Source organism: Macaca mulatta, chromosome 11 (assembly GCF_049350105.2).
Source record: "Macaca mulatta isolate MMU2019108-1 chromosome 11, T2T-MMU8v2.0, whole genome shotgun sequence".
Taxonomy (NCBI): Eukaryota; Metazoa; Chordata; class Mammalia; order Primates; family Cercopithecidae; genus Macaca; species Macaca mulatta.
Genome location: NC_133416.1, coordinates 57,774,066 through 57,788,638, shown reverse-complemented (window position 1 = coordinate 57,788,638; position 14,573 = coordinate 57,774,066). Strand labels below are relative to the sequence as shown.

General features: G+C 42.5%; 1 protein-coding gene and 1 long non-coding RNA gene across 5 annotated transcripts in view; one reads left to right on the top strand and one right to left on the bottom strand.

Moving 5' to 3' along the window:
- DIP2B (disco interacting protein 2 homolog B) overlaps nucleotides 1-14,573 on the bottom strand; it is a 269,702-nt gene that overhangs the window by 175,456 nt on the left and 79,673 nt on the right. The gene's annotated exons all lie outside the window — the stretch shown is intronic.
- On the top strand, nucleotides 884-11,989 carry LOC144332892 (uncharacterized). Its single transcript, XR_013401091.1, has 2 exons — nucleotides 884-955; nucleotides 9,764-11,989. It is a non-coding gene; the product is annotated as an uncharacterized LOC144332892 (long non-coding RNA).

The following is a 14,573-nucleotide window of genomic DNA, read 5'->3' as shown; positions in this document are numbered from 1 at the left end:
TCACCCTTACATAAATGCAGTATACTGTTAAGTATGTAAGTCCTAAACTATATCATATGAGGTAACACACATACTAAGTTTAACACTAATATGTATTGACTTTACAAAATTAAAGAAAATTCTGCTGAATTCTAAACTGAACCGAAACATCAGCCAAATACAAAACAGAAGGGTTTATTTTCTTGTAAAGGCCTCATCAATAACATTAAACCTAAAATAATTCTCATAAAATCCCTTGAGGTAAACACTATTCTTATACATATGGGAATTCAGATCAAAGAGAAAATAGCTAAAGATGTCATGGTTCATATTCAAACTCAGGACATCTGTTTCTGTGCTCTAATTACTGCGGCAGTGGAGAAGGGTTGGTTGGGCTTTGACACCTCACATTTAAAAAGAAACAAAGGAGGCCTGGTGCAGTGGCTCACGTCTGTAATGCCAGCACTTTGGGAGGCTGAGGCAGGTGGATCACCTGAGCTCGGGAGTTCAAGACCAGCCCAGCCAACAGGGTGAAACCCTGTCTCTACTAAAAATTAAAAAAAATTAGCCAGGTGTGGTGGCGCACACCTGTAATCCCAGCTACTCAGGAGGCTGCTCAGGCAGGAGTATCGCTTGAATCTGGGAGGCGGAGGTTGCAGTGAGCCGAGATGGCGCCATTGCACTCCAGCCTGGGCTACAAGAGTGAAACTCCGTCTCAAGAAGGAAACAGAAAGAAAGAGAGAAAGAGAGTGTGTATTCCTAGTAGGAACTACTGATTTCCCAATAATGCCCATGCCTCATCTCCACTTGTGGCCTTAGGTGATTCAGTAATCTCTGATGGGCTCTTTCTCATCTGCAAAATGGGTGGAATAATTTGTTAGGTTGGGACATATCCTTAACGGACTACTTTGTGTTTCTTTTTTTTTTTTTTTTTTTTTGGAGACACAGTCTCGCTCTGTTGCCAGGCTGGAGTGCAGTGGCACGATCTCGGCTCACTGCAACCTCCGCCTCCCGGGTTCAAGTGACTCTCCTGCCTCAGCCTCCCGAGAAGCTGGGACTACAGGCGCGTGTCACCAGGCCTAGCTAATTTTTGTGTTTTCAGTAGAGACACGGTTTCACCATGTTGGCCAGGATGGTCTCGATCTCTTGACCTCGTGATCCACCCATCTCGGCCTCCCAAAGTGCTGGGATTACAGGCATGAGCCACTGCACCCAGCCAACAAGTTCTACATTTTAAAAGACTGAACAGTGCCTGGCCAACAAGTTCTACATTTTTAAAAGACCGAACTCTGCTATGGTCTTACATCAGGACATTAAGTCTACTGCTATACACAAGTTCTATTTAGTGAATGGGTTTTAATTCCAGCCAAGTATATAAAACAATGAGAAAGGCTGTAGAAGCATAAAGTTAAGTTTAGCTCAAACTGAAATTTGGTTGCCTTGTGTGCAAACTCAGGAAGTATGCAGAATAGGTCTGACGGCAAGTATTAACACTGACAACTTGTCATACTTAAATTCTCCAGTGAACAGGTCAGACATCAGTGCCTAAAGAATATGACAATGCCCAAATGCTTTGGAGTTCAAAGAAAGGAAGAAAACCAACATTTAGAAGCACCTATTATTGACAGGCTAGAAGCTTTCAGGTGCATTATCTTACATAAAAGCATCAATACTATTAGTTATGAACCACTAAAGAAAATAAATAATCTGGCCGGGCATGGTGGCTCATGCCTGTAATACCAGCATTTTAGAAGGCCAAGGCGGGTGGATCACGAGGTCAGGAGTTCGAGACTAGCCTGACCAACATGGTGAAACCCCGTCTCTACTAAAAATACAAAAATTAGCCAGGCATGGTGGCGTGCGTGTAATCCCAGCTACTCAGGAGGCTGAGGCAGGAGAATTGCTGGAACCCAGGAGGCGGAGGTTGCAGTGAGCTGAGATCGTGCCACTGCACTCCAGCCTGGGTGACAGAGTGAAACTCAGTCTCAAAAAAATAAAAACAAAAAATAATAAAAATCTAAAAGTTACGGCCAGGCGCAGTGGCTAATAACTGTAATGCCAGCACTTTAGGAGGCCGAGGCAGGATGACTGCTTGACTCCAGGAGTTCACGACCAACCTAGGCAACAATGTGAAACCTCGTCACAACAAAAAAATTTAAAAAATTAGCCAGGCATGGTGGCACCTGTCTGTAGTTCCAGCTACTCCTGAGGCTGAGGCAAGAGGATTGCCTGAGCCCAGGAGTCCGAGGCTGCAGTGAGCTATGATGGTGCCACTACACTCCAGCCTGGACAACAGGCTGTCTCTAAAAAAAAAAAAAAAAAAAAAAGATCCGCTGGGCGCAGTGGCTCATGCCTGTAATCCCAGCACTTTAGGAGGCCGAGGCAGGTATATCACTTAAGGTCAGGAGTTCGAGACAAGCCTGGTCAACATGGTGAAACCCCGTCTCTACTAAAAACACAAAATTAGCTGGGCTTGGTGGCACATGCCTGTAATCCCAGCTACTCGGGAGGGTGAGGCAGAAGAATCACTTGAACCTGGGAGGCAGAGGTTGCAGTGAGCCAAGATCGTGCCACTGCACTCCAGCCTGCATAAGAGAGCCAGACTGTCTCCAAAAAAAACAAGAAAAATGAAAATAAAAATAAAGAAATAAAAGTTAATAAATAATATCGTTTTAGTCCCCGATATGTAAAATAGCATCCAGAATGCAAAAACTCTCATTTATACAATGTAGTATAAGAATTTTATCATATGGCTGGGCACGGTGGCTCACGCCTGTTATTCCAGCACTTTGGGAGGCCCAGGTGGGCCCTGCTTTACTCCAGGAGTTGGAGACTAGCCTGGGGAACATGGCAAAACCATGTTTCTATTAAAAAAAAAAAAAGAAAAAGAAAAATTAGCCAGTGTGGTGGCAAGTGCTTGCAGTCCCAGCTACTCAGGTGCCTGAGGTGGGAGAATCACCTGAACCCAGGAGGCAAAAGATACAGTGAGCTGAGATCATGCCACTGTACTCCAGCTGGGGAGACAGAGACAATGTCTCAAATAAATTAAAAAAAAAAAAAGAATTATCATGCATAATTTGGATCTCACCCCCAATAATTTTAAAAAAGGAATACGGTGGGGAAAAGATTAGGATTTTAAAAAAACATATCAGATGGGTAAACAAAAAGAAAAATCAGTACAATAAAAGGCTAGAATAACTTCAGGTTCAAGAATTGGGCATTAAATTTAGTTTCTAGTTTCTTGGCTTTCAAAGTCTATGGAAAACTAAAACAGATTATTGAGTTCCTGCTCTCTGAAAAGACTGTCTTAGCCTATTTTGTGTTGCTATAACAGAAATCAGAGACTGCACAATTCATAAAGAACAGAAATTTATTATTCACAGTTATGGAGGCTGAGAAGTCCAACAGCAAGGCAACACATCTGGTGTCTGGTGAGGGCCCTCTTGCTGAGTTTTCAAAGGGCAGAAGGCAGAAGCGCAAGCTAGTTGAACCTGTGTGAAGTCTCTTTTATAAGGGCCTTAATCCCACTCCCAAGAGAGAAGCCCTCATGGTCCATTCACCTCTTAAAAGTCCATCTCTTAAAACTATCACATTGGCAACACCTGAATTTTGGAGGTGACACATTTAAACCATAGCAGACAGCATACCTAACTTGTAAGTGGAGTTTCCTAGATGGGTTCTGGTCTATAAATACGCTAAAATTTCATAACATCAAATTTTGATCAATCTACACATTTTATATTAAAGTCTAAATTCTTGTTTGTTTTAAACATGCTTTCACTGGAAATGATCATAATAATGATCCTCTAGTAGCAGACGCTGTGACAATTAAAACAACATTCATGCCAGGCGTGGTGGCTCTCAGCTGTTAATTCCCAGCACTTTGAGAGGCTGAAGTGGGCAGATCAAGAGGTCAAGAGTTTGAGACCAGCCTGGCAACATGGTGAAACCCCACCTCTACAAAGAATACAAAAATTAGCTGGGCATGGTGGCACGTGCCTGTAATCCTAGCTACTCAGGAGGCCGAGGCAGGATAATTGCTTGAACCCCAGAGGCGGAGGTTGCAGTGAGCCAAGATGGTGCCACTGTGCTCTAGCCTGGGCAACAGAGCAAGACTCTGTGTCAGGAAAAAGAAAAAAAAAAATCACTCCTTGGGCCACAACTATCCCCAATTACTTCTCCAGTGGGGGCCACAAATGGCATCTTCATAAACAGAGAGAAAGCAGAAACACAAGTATAATCTGAAAACTTTGGGAGGCCAAGGCAGAAGGCTCACTTGAGCCCAGGAGATTGAGACCAGCCTGGGCAACATAGTGGGATTCCACCTTTACAAAAAATTAAAAAAAAAAAAAAATTCCAGAAATGGTAACATGCTCCTGTAGCTTCTACTCAGGAAGCTGAGGCAGGATTGCCTGAGCCCAGGAGTTCAAGGTCTCAGTTAGCCATGGTGGCACCACTGCACTTCAGCCTGACAGAGTAAGATACTATCTCAGAGAGACAGAGAGAGAAAAACGGGAAATGCCTATCTCCTCTGCCCCCTTACTTTCACCAGTTAAAAGGCAGAGAAGAGATAAAAGAGAGAAAGCAGTAAGAGGATCTTGGAAGATAATTAATCCCCGATTAGCATATATTTCCACTGGAATATTCAAATGTGTCCTCTTAAACCCTCTCAATTTTTCTTCCTGATGGTACTAAATTACTCAGTTGTTAAAGATTTAAGTAACACAGAGGATGCACCCTCTGGCCCCCAAGAGCAAATGTTATCTGGCCCTGCTTGCGTGTGTCAATGCTCCCCATCTCCCACCACTCTCCTAACTCACTGGACTCACAATTCTTGCAGTTCCTCATATATACCAAGCTTTTTAAGATCCTTGCAGCAATCATTTCCTGTGCCTAAAAAACAATTTCTCTAGATTTTCTTATAAATTGGCTCCCTCTCCTCATTCATGTCTCAGCTCAAATGTCACCTCTTCAGAAAGGCTACTCCTGAAGGATGACCACAAATTTTAAATTAACGGCTGGGCATGGTGGCTCATGCCTGAAACCCCAGCACTTTGGGAGGCCAAGGTGGGTGGATCACTTGAGGTCAAGAGTTTGAGACCAGCCTGGCCAACATGGTGAAACCCCCTCTCTACTAAAAACAGAAAACAATTAGCTGGGTGTGGTGGTATGCACCTATAATCCCAGTTACTTGAGAGGCTGAGGCAGGAGAATCACGCCACTGCACTCCAGCCTGGGCAACAGAGTGAGACTCCATCTCAAAAAACAAACACAGACAAACAAATTTTAACTTAATGAGACAGCAATTGTCTCATTCAATCAACTGATTTTAAAGGTGAGCAAATGTAAATTCTGGAAATTAAGAGATTTTTTCTCTTACATGTCACTTCATCAAACCCCACCTCTATCCTCCAAATTTATAATGTTCTACAGAAACAGGCATAAATCCAGCTAGAGAGTAGGGGCTGTAAATATAGAATCCAGCAGCTGGGTTAAGACAGAATTCTAGCTAACATGGTCTTATTATGGGCATCTGTTCTCCACCCACCAGAGTGACCCAAACCAAGGGGAGAGAAAGGTATCTCATTCAGACAGCATTCCCTAAAATAGGTCCTCCTGATCTTGAGTGAAGTGACTATTAAGGAAATTACTACTACACATCAATTTTTAAAATGTACTGGGGAACCCCCAATCTCGTGTTCAGTACAGTATGTTAGAAGTACTGATGAATCACGCCGGGCACGGTGGCTCACATCTGTAATCCCAGCACTTTGAGAGGCCAAGGCGGGGGGATCACCTGAGATGAAGAGTTCAAGACCAGCCTGGCCAACAAAGTAAAACCCCATCTCTCTAAAAATACAAAGAATTAGCTGGGCTTGGTGGCACATACCTGTAATCCTGGCTACTCAGCAGGCTGAGGCTCAAGAATCACTTGAATCTGGGAGGCGGAGGTTGCAGTGAGCCGAGATCGCACCACTGCACTCCAGCCTGGGCAACACAGCGAGACTGTCTCCAAAAAGAAGAAGAAAAAAAGGAAAAGAAGTACCAAGAAATCAATTTCTAACACTGTTTCATCGAAGTGTGATTTCAAGGTTGGAGTTCAGGGCAAGAAGTAACAGCATTTAAGTCTAGCTTTGCTTTTACCCATTAGTATTCTATAGATACCAAAACAAATCCTAAGCCTATGTATTTTTATAAAAGCAAATTACCTCAAGATAATTTTCTTGAAATGTCCTTGCTATACCTAGTTTTCAAACATGACTAGGTCAGAGTTTAAACAAATTTTGTCCTTTTATTCCCTGGGACAGACCCCAAAACAGAAATGTACACAGAACCCCTGCAATACTTGATGAGTAAGTGATAAACTCAGAAGAACCAGTGGGAAGAGTGGAAGAGAGAAGCATGAGTGGCAAACAACATGCAGGTTAATTTTCAGCTTTCAAAAACAAATTGTAAAAGGTTAAAATACTTTTAGGGTTGTTGCTTCCATATAAGATCTGAAAACATAGGAGACACTGAAGGAGGAAGAAAAAAATTGAAAATGGAGAAAGTAGGACTGAAATACTGAGAGAGTATTGACAAATTCCTGGACTACCACAATCTGGCCTTAGGCATTTCTATACACCTCTATGATTTAAAATATCAAGTTAGTTTTATTTGGGACAGAATTTAACAAGCTGCCTAATGAAAACTGATCCCTCCCCCTCATGTAACCTCTAGTAAGGGCAGGTGTCCAAAAACAAGCAATGGCAAAAAGGTAGCTTTGCATTAATTAGTCATCAAGTAAATATCTCAATAATGTCCATATAGCAAGTGAAGGACAAAACGAGGCGGGGGGGGGGCCTCTAAAGGCTGCATGGAATCAGTAACAGACTAGTCACAGAATGTAAAACGACCAGGGAAAGGTTCACAGAAGAGACAAGGGGAACTGGACTTTGTGGCAAGCTCTGATTTTATCTAGAAGCTTCCTATACACTTCAAACTGCAGTGAAGAAAGATCCTGCTTGCCTACCTAAAGTGTAGAGACATAATAACAAAGTGACGGTGTATGGAAGTGAGAGGAACCTAACAGCAGACCAATTTAAGTTTTAATTGCAATAGAGTACTTATTTTTATAATACACTCACCCGTGGTTCAAAATCTAAAGGTACAAAAGAGACACATGCAGTGAAAATATCATTCCCTCTTCTGTTTAACAGTCAGGTGACGTCCTGAGAACCCGCCCAAAGAAGCATATGCAAGCAAACACATGTTTTCATATGGGCAAATTTTGATCAAAACGTTTATAATAGCTTTTTATTTAAAAAAATTTTTGCCAGGCACAGTGGCTCACGCCTGTAATCCCAGGACTTTGGGAGGCCAAGGTGGGTGGATCGCCTAAGGTCAGGAGTTCAAGACCAGCCTGGCCAACATGGCAAAACCCCATCTCTACTAAAAATACAAAAATTAGCTGGGCGTGGTGGCACACACCTGTAGTCCCAGCTACTCAGGAGGCTGAGGCAGGAGAATCACTTGAACCCAGGAGGCGGAGGTTGCAGTGAGCTGAGATTGCACCATTGCACTCCAGCTTGGGCAACAGATCAAGACTCCGTCTCAAACAAAAATAATTTTTTTTGTTTTGTTTTACATAAAATCACTGTCATTATACATATGCATGCATTACAGCAACTTTTCTAAGAAACTCACTTCTTCAAGACATTTTTTAAAGTAGCAGAGTAAAAGTGCTGAACTAGGAACTAGGAGTATAGGTTTTAGCCTCAACTCTGTACAAGTTTGGGAAAGTCCCATCACTTCTTTGGCATTCTCCTTTATCTCTCTGACTGCCACCTGAGTCCAGGCCACACGTCATCTGCCCGGACTTGCCCTCTCTATATCCTGCAAAAAACCCAGGGTCTTGTCTCCTCCAAGCCATTCTACTCAGGACTTTAGCTAAAATAACTTTTTACATGTAAATCTTGTATTTGTTTGAATGCTCATCTCCTTTGTAATTTTCTTTTTACCATTTTGGTAAAACCAGGAATAGCTATATTGTTGTCCACACTGAGGCCGGCAGAGTCTTCAGAGATTGCCTCCTGAGTCCAATCCTCTTGTATTAATAGAACACATGAAAAGACTAGTGTCCTGAGACAAAGTAAACGGGCCACACCTAGGACGCATGAGTTCTCAGAATGCCATGCTTATGTCGGAACCCCCAGGTCATTCACCCAACTGAAAGTATTCACTAAAAGTGGCACTATGCTAGGTATCAAGAACTCCAGTGAACAGACAGATAAGATCCTTGATTTTATAGAGCTTATAGTGATAGATATATTTTTAGAAAAGAAGTAAATACCCAAGATAATGACGAAAGTGTTATCCTCTTAGATGATTGCAAGTCACCTTCTGGGGAGTCTCTCTGTGTCTTCTCTTGGCCTCTGCATTAATTGCACATAACAGAGTGATCTTTTTAAATGTAAATTAGATCACGTCTATACCTTGCTCAAAACGTCCCACACCCTGAATAAAAACTAAACTCCTTACCATAGTCTGGGAAGCCTTAAGTGATCTGACTCCTGTCTATTTCTCGGTCAGTTCTCTCTGCTCTTCCTCAAGCCACTCTGGCCACATACCTACTGACCTAGTCTTCTAAGGCATCTAGCTTCTTCCTCCTTGGGGCATCACCTGCTGTTCCCTTTGCCAGAAAACTCTTCCCCGCAACATTCACATGATGCTCTCTCTTCATTGGAGTCCTTGCCAAAATGTCTCCTCCTCTGGCCACTCTGTTTGGAAGAGCAGCTATCCCTCAATTCCCTCTATCCCTTAGCCTGCACTTCATCTGTCTGCAAGGCACAGGTCACAGTCAGCATACGATTTATCTGTGGTTTGTCTCCCAACTATACATAAGCTTCCTGAGTGTGTCTACCTTGCCCACTGCTCTATTTCCAACGCCTGCAACAGTGCTGGGCACAGAATAGGTACTCAATCAATATTTGCTGGAAAAAATAGATAATGTGACAAAAGAACAGAATGAGGTGGGTAAGTGACTACTTTGGGAAGGGTGATCAGAAAAAGGCTCTCAGAAGAAGTATCATTTAAGTTGCATCTTGAAGAATAAGGATGAGAGCCAGAAACAGAAGAGTCCATGTAGAAGGAACAGCAAGCGTCAAGGCCCTGGAGCATGAAAGATCCTGCTGTGAAAGAGGGCAAGTATAGTCACAGCATAATGAGGGACAGGAAAAGTGGTAGAAATAAGGCAGGAGACGCAGGCAGGATCCTGAAGGAGTCATAATTGATTCTACATGTAATGCAGCCATTAAGGACTAAGCAAAGCGTTAGATGATATGGTTAAACATTTTTGGCCAGGCGCAGTGGTTCACACCTGTAATTCCAACACTTTGGGAGGCAGAGGTGGATGGATCACTTGAGGTTGGGAGTTCGAGACTAGCCTGGCCAACATGATGAAACCCCATCTCTACTAAAAATACAAAAATTAGCCGGGTGTGGCAGCACACATCTGTAATCCCTGGTACTTAGGAGGCTGAGGCAGGAGAATCACTTGAACCCGGGAGGCGGAGGTTGTAGCAAGGTGAGACTGCGCCACTGTACTCCAGCCTGGACCACACGGTGAGATTCTGTCCCCAAAAAACATATAAAAATAAAAATATAAAAAACACATTTTTAATAGAAGACTCTGCCTGCTGGGAAGAGAACAGTATATAGGAGACAAAAACAAAGCACAGAAACCAATTAGGAAATTAGCAGTTTTCCAGTTGAGAAATGATGGTGATTAGCGGTAGAAGTGCAGACGGAGAGAAGTGAATGCATTTGAGATATGTACTGAGGTGAAACTGATAAAACTGATGAAGGGCTAGACAGGGGCAGGGAAGGATTTAAGATGGCTCCCATGTTTCAGGCACGAGCAACTGGGTGTATTAAAGTTCATTTGCTAAAATGAAAAAGGACTAGGGGGGAAAAGTCAGAACTTTCCTCTCTACCTGTGAGGTCTGGGTCACAGGTTACTGATATCAAGGTGGAAGTTAGAGGATACGCCTTGGCTGTGGATATAGATTTAGAAGTCATCCACATAAAGATGGCATTTAAAGCTGTGGAAGTGGGTGAAATCACATGGGAGAGAGTGTAAGTAAAGAGAAGCGAAGCCCAAGACTGAGCTCCGGGGCATTCCAGCATTCAGAGGTTAGGCAACGGAAGTAAAGGGAATGAGAATAGGTCTGTGAGGCAGACAGAAAATGACTGGATGCCCTCACTGGGGACCCTGGTGCTTCCAACAAGGATGGTTTCAGTGAAGCAGTGAGGATGGCAGCCACGACTGAGTGGTGAGAAGAAACAGAAGAAAGAGTAGACAACTCTTCGAAGAGTTGTGCTGTCATGGGGAGAAAAAAGTGGCTCACTGACTAAAGAGAGAGGTTGATTTAATAAAGGCTTATTTCTCAAGATGGGGGTACACTAGAGTGTTATCTGCACAGGTGCTCTTTGATTTATGATGGGATACGTGCAGATAAACCCATCGTAAATAGAAAATATCATGGACTATAAGTGTGTTTTCAACTTACAGTATTTTCAACTTAAGATGGGTTTATCGGTACGTTATCCCATTGTAAGTAAAGGACCGTACTGAATTTGTATCACTTTCACACTTTCGTAAAGTAAAAAATCCTACATTGGGACATCTCTCTGTGATCAATAGGGATGCTCCGGGAGACAAGCAGCACCTGCAGATGGGGAAGGAAAGCAGACCACAGAAGCAGCAAGGGCCTTGTGAAGGTAGGGGTGCTCAGCACCAATGGAGGGACTGAAGCATGAGTGGGGTTCAGATGAAACAAGTACTCGCCACCACTATAACCAACTGGAGGGACACAAGAGAAGAGGGGTCTGGCTGCCAAAAATAGTGTAGATGTGGTGGAGGGAAGATGAGGGTATCACTCTGGAAAGATTTCTATTTTATCAGAGAAGCATGAAACAAAGCCATTGGCTAAGAGAATAAAGGACGTGTGTGTGGTTTTGAGGAAAAGATATGTAATAGTCCTCTCAGAACATGAGGAAACGAATTTACCAGTAGGGCTTCCAGGCAATGATGAAGCTCATTTGTGGCTTGTGGTTATGTCTACATGGAATCCTACTAACACTTTGTGTATATGGCAAACATTTCCTTCAATCAGTTTTATATACCAATAATTAGATTTGTAATATCATCTTTGTAATTCTAATCTAAGTAAATGCCACCCCCCCCCACAAAAAGCAGAATGTTATAGACCCCACACATCCCCTAAATTTGATTAAATCATCTGATTATCAGCCACCTTTTAAAAAGAAACCAGACAACTAACTAAAGAAAAAAATGTGCATACCATCAGGGGAAACGCAACCACTGACTAGCTTACGTACTTGTAAGTGAAATTATATGTTAATGCTTGAAATATGTTTTAAAACAACTGGAGGCTGGAGAGGGTGCAGAAGAAAAGTGGATGAGGCACAGATGAAAGTAGATGAGTCATGTGTTTTCACTGATATTGGGTGATGGGTACATGGAGATTCACTATATAGTTCTATTCTGGTATATGTTTGAAAATCTCCATTAAAAAGAGTAAAAATAATAATAAAAGAAATCCAGAGGGCTAAGATGGAGTCAGTATTTATTTATACTTCCAATATAAACTAATATTACAATGTTTCATAGAATTCTAGTCTGCTTCCTTAATAACTAATCAGAAAAAAAAGCTATTAGGCCAGGCGTGGCAGGTCACGCCTGTAATCCCAACACTTTGGGAGGCCAAGGCAGGCGAATCACCTGAGGTCAGGAGTTCGAGACCAGTCAACACGGTAAAACCCCGTCTCCACTAAAAATACAAAATTAGCCGGGCGTGGTGGCACGCGCCTGTAATCCCAGCTACTCAGAGGCTGAGGCAGGAGAATCACTTGAACCCAGGAGGCAGAGGTTGCAGTGAGCTGAGATCGTGCCATTGCACTCCAACCTGGGCAAAAAGAACGAAACTCCACTCAAAAAAAAGAAAAAGAAGCTATTATCCTTCCAAACAAAATTCACTTCATCTAAAAAGTTACTGCCCTTCTGTTTTTTAAAGATCAAGCATGCTCCACCATGCCCTGTATCCTACTCTGCGGGAGGCCTGCCCAGGTCCAGAACTGCCTAAGACAAGGGAGCCTAACTCAAGGATTCAGTGCAGGCTCGCACAGCTCTCACACTGAGCTCTGCCTCAATCAGTATTAAAGGCTACATTCTGGATGCAAAAAAGAAAAAGAAAAAAGTAAAAGATATTTATCTTTTCTTCCCTTCCTCAACAAATTTCTAACCGTATACTTCATGAAACTGCTGCAACAAATGAGCTCATCTTCATTAACTTTTCTTTTGGCCAAGACTAAGCAGGGACAGGGCAAGTAAAGCATGCCTGAGTCAGCAGGAGTCGAGTGGATATCCCTTGTGCTGCCTGGTGACTCCACTGTCTTGAGCGGGATAATGTACACCACAAGTAGTGTTTAAGGTCACCTACCACTGTGGTGAATGTGGGTAGCAAGTAGATGTTATGGAGGAGAAATCAGCACTGAGTAATGCCCCTCCTAAGGTACAAGGTAAATCGTATTTTATTCTACTAGCAATCTCCTCTATCCCCTCCCACATTTCTTTTCACTCTCCCTCTTTGAAAACCTAATTTGTGGCAAACAAGGTGAACTGTACAGTATACAGCTGGAAAGAATCAAACCCCTATTGGGCTCCCCCAGCCTTACCAACCTGAGGGTTACCTGACTGGTTTTACTGACAGAACTGGTTGCCCGGGAGGGTAGATATTATTTCTGAGACCCACAAAGGTCATTTTCTTTATGCAGTAGCAGTCTTAAAAGCCTGCCTATTTTTTAGCTTATGAATAAATTCCTGTTTCAATGATTCCCAAATCTGGCTAATTATAGGCATTTCCAGAAGAGTTCTTTTAAAGTCACAATTGGGCCAGAAATCTGTGTTTCTGAAAGTCATTGAGTAGTTGTGCTCATTCACATGTAGAAAATAATGATGTGGCATGACCTATAGCACAAATGTAAGTCAGAATTCCAAAGAGTGAGCAAGCTTTAAAATGTATTTAGTTATTCCGAACACAAAATAGTTTCTCCAAAATAAAACCACAATTCTAGTTAATATACAAAGTAAAACTGAATTCATAATGCAGCAAAAAACATTAAGAAAGAGCTACCAAATTACAAGGAAGGACTAAAGCGGGGTCGGTCCTTCAAGGCTGGCATTGTTGACATTTTGGGCTAGATAATTCTTTGTTGATGGAGGGTGCTGTGTGCGCTGTAGGATATTTCCATCATTTGAACATAAAGTGTGTGAAAGTATTACTGTAACAACACAATTAGTAATTTTGCTGACCTCTACCCATTAGATGCCAGTAGCAATTCCATCCCCCAAACCAGAGCTCTGACAACCAAAAATGTCTCTAGACCTTGCCAAATGTACCCTGGCAGTTGAGATGTACAAAACTGCCTCAGTTCAGAACAACTGAACTGAAGGAACTGGGTTAAAAATAGAAGAAAGTTGCAGTTAGCTGAGATCGCGCCACTGCACTCTAGCCTCGGCAACAGTGAGACTCCGTCTCAAAAAAAAAAAAAAGGAAAAAGAAAAGAAAGGATAAAGTAGACTGGAGTAAAGATACAGAAAATAAAATTTCCACAAAATATAAAGAAAAAGCATAAGAAGCACCATTGTTGACTATTTTTATTTTTTAAAATAACACTGAAGGAAATTAGCTTAAATTATAAAAGAGGGCATCTAGAGTACTCATAAGGAAAAATCTCTTAACTCCAAAGGCTTATTAAAGCCAGGAAACTGGAGACCTTTACCTGGAGATAATTAGAATGAATTAGAAAGAAATGCCTATGATATAACTCAGAAGGTTTGGGGCAACAGTGTATAATGCTGAGACCTCTGAAGGGCCCTTTTTAGCCTAAGAGTCTCTCCCATCCTGGAGCCCTAAAGACTTCTTCAGAAGGAAAGTACTTGACTCACAGTTAATGACTCACTGTGGACTCAGGTCCATATGATGTGACCAATTTCTAAATGTACACACAAGCAAGCCAACAAAGTTAGCAAGGTTGGCCCTTCCCTGTTGTTTTTGCTCTGCAAGGTCTAGGTGAAGCTATGAACTGGACTTCTCCTTTGTGCCCATGGTTATTTCCAGCATTTGTCCAGAGCCTGTGCCAAGACTGCCAGGAATCGTATTCATACCAGGTCAGCACACCTACCAGGCCAATCTCAGGAAAAGTAAAGGCAAAGAGAAGAAATAAGAGAAGTGAGAAGGAAATACAGTCGAGTCAGAAATGACTTTACTGTCAATCTGCAGTTCTCCAAAAATGTGGTTCACAGTTTCTGGGAGTCTCTCCAAAATTACAGGGGTCCGTGAAGCAAAAAATACATACACATTTTTGAGATGGAGTCTCACTCTATCACCCAGGCTGGAGTGCAGTGGCACGATCTCGGCTCATTGCAACCTCCACCTCCCAGGTTCGAGTGATTTTCCTGCCTGGCTAATTTTTGTATTTTTTGTAGAGACAGGGTTTCACCATGTTGCCCAGGCTGGTCTCAAACTCCT